The 7,231-nt window shown below is 39.5% G+C and overlaps 1 long non-coding RNA gene across 1 annotated transcript; it reads right to left on the bottom strand.

Annotated features, from left to right (window-relative positions):
- Positions 1 to 2,622: 2,622 nt before the first annotated feature.
- Positions 2,623 to 6,895, bottom strand: LOC132043036 (uncharacterized). The gene is made up of 2 exons (XR_009411646.1): positions 6,817 to 6,895; positions 2,623 to 2,872 (listed from the first exon to the last, which is right to left on the bottom strand). It is a non-coding gene; the product is annotated as an uncharacterized LOC132043036 (long non-coding RNA).
- Positions 6,896 to 7,231: the final 336 nt, after the last annotated feature.

The following is a 7,231-nucleotide window of genomic DNA, read 5'->3' as shown; positions in this document are numbered from 1 at the left end:
CTAGAATCTTCCTAAATAGTAAGATTAATGTTGAATATGCTTGAATATGTATGGAACAAACTCGCTAGATTCATATTTTCCATAAAAAGCGGAAGATTAAAAGAAGGGTTTTTATGGGTTTTCTCCTTAATGATTTCTTGGCGTTAGAATCTTGTATTATTGGTTGAGTTAGCTTCATTAAGCATGGATTTGATGATTATAAACTATGCAAACATGTTTCTTCCATTTTAGTGATACAATTGTGGGATTAAAGTTAGGGTTCTTAGGCCTAAATTTGGGGGTTTTCACATTAATGATGAGTTGAGAATTAATTGAGTATTCCTATGATTTAAGTAATGGGTTTTGACCCTTTGATATTGAATTTGGTATTTTGGTCATAAAATTTCCGTTTTGCCCTTGAGTCCCGTTTTCCTAAATTAAAGAGTGGGTTTTTGACCCGAATTGAATATAGTCATTATGGTTATCATTATTCATGGTTTCTTACATAGAATTCATATGTGATAGAGTTTGATTGTTTGGAGACGCTTCGAAAGACGAAACAAGATGTGGGTTCGTGGCACCCGTTCGAGGAACCGCCGGGTAGGTTATGGCTTCCCTTTCTGTAGACTCTAAGTTTCCTATATTCATGTATTAGAAGGAACGGAGAATGCATGTATAGGAATTGGAGATTTGGTATGGGATCCCAGGATGGTATTGCTATGTGATTTGTATGTTCGGAGCTTGTGCCTCTTCTTTAGGGATGCTTGATTTGGTTTTCGTGAGTATCGGTGATTATATGTGACTTGGGAGTAGTGGGTGATACCTATTTTCGTGTCTAACGATGAGAATTTCCGCAATATGTGATTAAGTTTGTTATGCTATTAATAGTGAATCTAGTGGATAAATGAAAGGATAAAATGTACCAACGGTTACGATTGAGTTCTAGACTTAGTAGGAATGAATGCTTTGTGAGTAGGAGGTGAATTTACTTGTACTAAGCTAATAGGCTAATAAAGGAAGAGCGGTAATATTGTATTGCGACTGATTTGATCTATTGTGTTGGCTTGATGCCACGAGTGAGTAATTGGTATTGAGAATTATTGTTACAACTTGTTTGTGTTATGGTGGTACCTTAATTCGATTTTGATATGTGGATAGAATTCCGTATGACTTTTGTTGATATTAATGATAGTGTTGGCATACCCATGCTGGTATTAGTGACTTTGATATATTGTTGGCGCACCCATTATTAGCTTTGTAATTCGAATATATTATTGGTGCGCCCATTGTTGGTGTTGTGATTCGAATATATTGTTGGCTTAGCATTGTTGGTACTTGTGATATTGAGCATGATTATTGATGTTGATACATGCATTGACTGCACTCTCATTTTCATGATACACTGTTGATATGCTGATGATACTTGATGGAACACTTTGATGAGCTGGGCTCGGTTTTACTTGAGTGTTGTGAGATGGCCGATATCCGATGTTGGTTTCGAAATTGTTGATTGAGTGAGTGCATGGACTACACGGGTCCCCCAGAGTGTTACCAGTGAGAACCCTCCGTGGGCAAAGATCCGGGTGTCGTCGAATATTGGGAAAAGATCCGGGATAGGTGACACTTAGACTTCGCGAGTCACACTGGGTTGTGCTACCGACATGTCGATATTTCCGTCTGGAGTACATGTGTACACAACATTGGCATGACATTGCATTGTATTGCATTCATACATCATTGCATTGCATTGCATTATGGCTTGTTTGAGATGATTTGGTGTTTACTTGTGATGTTGGATTCGGATTGATATATTGAGACTTGGCACTATTGGAATTAGATGCTACTTTGGCGATGATGTATACTTGTCTTCTATTATCTGTGACTTTTACTTGTTGGCTTGTCTTGTGGATCGTTCGTAGGATCAGTTGTATGTTTGGCCTCTAAAGGATGTAGACTAAAGATATCATTGTGAAGAGTCTACTCCTAGACTAAACACGAATGGTAATAATGATATATGATTGTCGTGATATTGTTGTGGATCCGGCTTGTGGTTATTTACGGAAGGTGAATGAGTCAACAGTCTTGGTGTCATATTGTGCAGTAAATAGACGTAAGACTTGATTTAGTTGCTGATCATGTTTTTTTGTGACTTCTTTTACTGATACGTGCTTCTAACCATTGTCGGCCTACGATACTTACTCGCACCCGCTGACCGGACTCGTATCGTTGCTCTTGCTACACCCTTTTTGGGTGTAGAGTGTTTCAGGTGATTGATTGCAACATGTTCGGAGATGCGCGATGCCTAATCTGAAGGCCTCCTCCAGGATGGTGGTTGGGTCTTATAGTGTTTTTGTAACCCGTATCATTTAGTCACTCTTGTACTAGTCTAGACCAGGTCGCGAGAACTTGAAAAGAGTCTTTATTTATTTAATCGCCAGTTGTAAATACTTTCAATATTGGAGTTCATTAGGTAATTGATCTCCGCTATTAATCGTATTTAGTTATTGGAATATTCAATTGTCTTTACTTGATTACTGTGTTATTGATTGAGGGTTCGCCTATCGAGGAGGGAAAGGTAGGTGCCCATGCGATCCTAAATTGGGTCGTGACAAAAATAGTGATAGTTGAGTGAATTTGTTGTCCTAAAAGAAACAAAGATGATATTTGAAGGCAAGTTCCCAAACTTGGGTGATAATCTAGGGAATTAACTCTAGAAAACTAAGGAAGACAACTACGCCATTACATAACTGCCCTTAATGAAGTAAGGGCCTTGTTTGGCTAGTCTTCCTTAAGAAAAGATGAAAGTCTTGAATTTATGAAGTAGCCTCTGTTGTAATCATAGCCACCCTTCACTCATTTTTCCACTTCGCTGTTCATCCATCTCCAATCCGTCCTCCTATGTCACATCCCACCCTTGGCAAGGCGTGACTGGCACCCGCACCCTACGGGAACCGAGCGAACCAACTTATAACTCGCATCCTTCATGCCTCGAATGGTAAAAATAAGGCCATGGGCTAAATATGAACATCTTATCATGCATAAACGTATGTACAATGGGCTACGATGCCAACATACTACCGACACAGCATAACTAAGCTATACACAGGAACTGTCTGCAAAACCTCTATGAACACGACTGAAATATACAAGTCGGGATAGGGCCCCCGACATACCCTAAACAAAAACCACACATATATATATATATATATATATATATATATATATATATATATATATATATATATATATATATATATATATATATATATATACTTAGGCTAGGCAATGCTCCGCAGAAAAATGAGCCACCAAACGTAACTGGTTCTTTGCTGTTACCGTCGTCCTAGTTTTTCTTTTTCGGAAGCTTGACTTGGCCCGTTTTAGCAACATGCTTCCCTTGCTCACACTTCTCATTTCTCGTGGCATCCTAATCTTCTTTCTCTTGTATACCCACTTCTTATTTTCTTTGGTGTTACCGCATCGTTCATCCAACTCGATCTTTAGAGAATACAATGTTAACCTACCCTATAGCACTTGTCACTTGAACTCCAATACCCTGTTCAATCCGTACCTTTAACATATCGCAACGTTGATTATCGGGGCACGCATACTAGTTAACCACACATAAAATATCGTATATACCTTTACTGACACCTTACTTACAAAGTCTTCCCAATCCTAATGCTGTAGCTATAATATGTCTTCTCTCTTTTTGCCAAGTTGGTCCGCCTCATCTCCCGTAATCATTTAGAATTTCCAACCGTGAGTTTGACACGTTTCTAATTTCCCTCAAGCTATTCTAGTTCCTCATTCTTCTCTTATGTCTGAATCCGTAGGACTTTTTAAAGACACTTCCCAGGGGGTCACCCATCGTAGTACTACTCTCGCCTAAGCACGCTTAACCTTGGAATGCTGATGAAATCCGGTGCGTTAATGCTGGTATGATTGCTTCCATCCTGTTGCGTGGCCTTTATCATGTAACCTAAAACAAGTTGAAGTTCTAATGGGTCCCAATAAAATTCTCAGAATGGGTCTCTCTCATTTGTTGGCCCGAAGCATCTAGTGGAGGAACTAGGGTTGCTGGAGCTGGAGCTAAGCCTCCTTTATGCCCTTCTGAAATGGGTGGAGCGTAAGAGGTCCGAGACGGAACCTCATTCTGAGACTCACCTTTCTCTATATCTGCAGACGGATCTCGTTCTGTTCTTTTTTCTACTACCGGCTTGCCCTTCTGGGCGGCTGTGGCTTTTCTCTTCATAGGCATTGCTGAAATCATAACGCACAATTAAGAAAAAGGGAATCCTGATGACATAGCTCTATCGCATGATCTAAGATGAGAAAATAAGGTCAATCATTCCTAAATGCCTTGCAGCCTCCTGTTTATAAGTGTGGTGCACTGCACACCATAAACAAGACTCTGCTAGACACGGCTTGCCGACAACCCTAGGACAACCAAGCCTGATACCAATTTGTCACACCCCACCCTTGGTAAGGCGTGACTGGCACCCGACACTCTATGGGAACCGAGCGAACCAACTTATAACTCGCATCCTTCATGTCTCGAATGATAAAAATAAGGCTAAGGACTAAATATGAACATATTATCATGCATAAACGTATGTGTAATGGGTTACGATGCCAGCATACTACCGATACAACATAACTAAGCTATACACAGGAACTGTCTGCAAAGCCTCTATGAACATGACTGAAATATACAAGTCGGGATAGGGCCCCCGACATACCCTAAACAAAAACCACACATATATATAGACTTAGGCTCGGCAATGCTCCGGGAAGAAGTGGAGCCACCAAACGTAACTGTTACCCGAAGGCAGCCTGCGGTGGAAGATCCTCATCTCGTCTATTTGCACTTATGGGCATGAACGCAGCGTCCATAAGAAGGGACGTCAGTACGAACAATGTACTGAGTATGTAAGGCATGAATAGTAACATGATATAAAATAAAGATAGCAAAAGATAAGGTGAGTAATTATACCTCGTACACTTTCTCAAAACTCTATCACGTAAATTAACTTGTCTATAGGAAAAACATTTCATACACATCTATACACTCACATACATTTACTATACATACTTCTGTCATATCCGTACCCGACCCTGTCGGGACTCGGTGTCATCTGTACACGGCCCTTTCGGGACTCGATGTCATCCGTACACGGCACTTTTGGGACTCGTTGTTAGCCATACACGGCCCTTTTGGGACTCGTTGTTAACCATACACGGCCCTTTCGGGACTCGTTATTATACCCAACTGATCAGTGGGATGCAATGCATACATACATACATATACATAGAAATACCTAAATGAAATCAATATCATCACTAGCATTATCATTATCATTATCACTATATCATTCATTGAGGGATCAACCATCGTAAGATGAACTCGATAATGTCACGAGAGTATCGAGAACCATGAACTTAGATAGCATTAGAAATAGAATCGTCATCGCTATATCTCACCTAGAAAGAACAAGTATTATGAGGTGAGATCAATCACAAAGAATAGTCTCAAGATCATGAATAAGCTCAATAATATCGTAAGGATCATAAGATTCATAGACTTCCAGCATTTATGGAAGCAAGGATATTATGGATATGGCACAAAGATTTATGACAAAAGAATCATGCCTTTAGAAAGAAAGGGTTTAGCCTTAACATACCTGAAAATTCACGTCTCGACTTTCCCACCTATTTCCGATCTCGTGATCTACATATAAGACCATTCATACTATGGTTGGGTCCATTGTTACGTACTTATCCTAAGCCTTCAAGTTTAACCTCCTTAAAGTCTGCCGAAATTCGGGCAAAGATTCCCCTATTTATATGCCTAGCCTGAAATCATAATTCAACAACCAACAAGACAACAACAATACCAACACCATTATGTACCATAAAACATCACACACAATGTTTTCCAAGTCCCTCAACTAACCAACTTGTTATACGATTATTTAAAAACTTTATCTCCATAAACAAACCGAAATTAACATTAATAATAAGAGATTCATACCTTACTCCCAATATTATGGCTATATCTTCACTTCCCTCCTTGAACTTGAGCCAAAACTCATCGTTATACGATTCTACAATCGTAACTATATGTCCGGCCGAATTCGGGGATTAAAGCTGGTTTGGACACAAAATTGTTATGTAGAAGTTGGTGGGGGTTTCCAGAAGTTTGGGGTGGCTTATAGGGTGTTTGGTTGCTGAAAAGAGGGGTAAAGACTCTTATATAACGTTCTAGAGTCGGTCTAAACCGACCTAGAATTTGCTCTGCGCGTTCGCGCCACCTTAGGGCGCATTCGCAAAGTAAATCCTCTGCTCGGACAGTCTATCTTAAAATGCTCATAACTTTTGATCCCGATATTGTGTGAGAGCCCACAACCTATAATTGGAAATATATTTCAATTATATATAACTTTCATTTTTGGTTCGTTTCCAAATTCCAAACTTATAATGGGATTTTGGCTTCTTCAAGTCAGATCATCCAAAAACGTATCCTTAAATCATCCTTTTGGAGGGCTTTTTCCTATCTTTGGCTTAAGGGTCCTTCTTAAGACTTGCTCAACTTCCCATGTACTACTCATATAACTTTTCATATGTCCTTTATAAAACCCCGGTATGTGGATCCCACCTTAACTTATAGCTACGAGGGCTACTCATCAAGTAACATATTAACTGATTTACACCATATTGTCTCCAAATGTCATATAATATAATCTTCATCCCTAATCCTTGTATAACTTTATTCTTCCTTGAGCTCATACTAAGCCGTCTATAGTCTTGGTAACGCAAAATTTTTTGGGGTGTAACATCCCATGCTATCATCCCCACTTGGACTCCCCAGGACGGTCCTCAAAATGTCGTTGAGGCAACTCGGCTTGCATCATTCTCCCTTCTTGAAAATGATTTGTCCTCGAATCTAAACCTTGCAATAACATAAAGAAGACAAACAAAAACCAAGTCCTCAAAGGATGAGGGTTAGTGTTAGAGTGGACCAACATACCATCATGCCAAGTAAGAACAAATTTGTGATATAGCCAAGTATCAACCATTTTCATGAAGAATAAGCTCTCAAGTAGAGCACGAAGGACTTGGCTATTCCAAAGATCAAGAAATGAGGATATTCTAAAAGAACCAATTATTTCAAGATACCAAGTTGGCATGACACACAAATGATCCTCAATCTTGAAATGACGCCAATCACACAAATTTAAAACTTCACCGG

This window comes from Lycium ferocissimum, unplaced genomic scaffold (assembly GCF_029784015.1).
Source record: "Lycium ferocissimum isolate CSIRO_LF1 unplaced genomic scaffold, AGI_CSIRO_Lferr_CH_V1 ctg20232, whole genome shotgun sequence".
Taxonomy (NCBI): domain Eukaryota; kingdom Viridiplantae; phylum Streptophyta; class Magnoliopsida; order Solanales; family Solanaceae; genus Lycium; species Lycium ferocissimum.
Note: the sequence above shows the minus strand (reverse complement) of the source record. Positions and strands in the feature narration are given on the sequence as shown.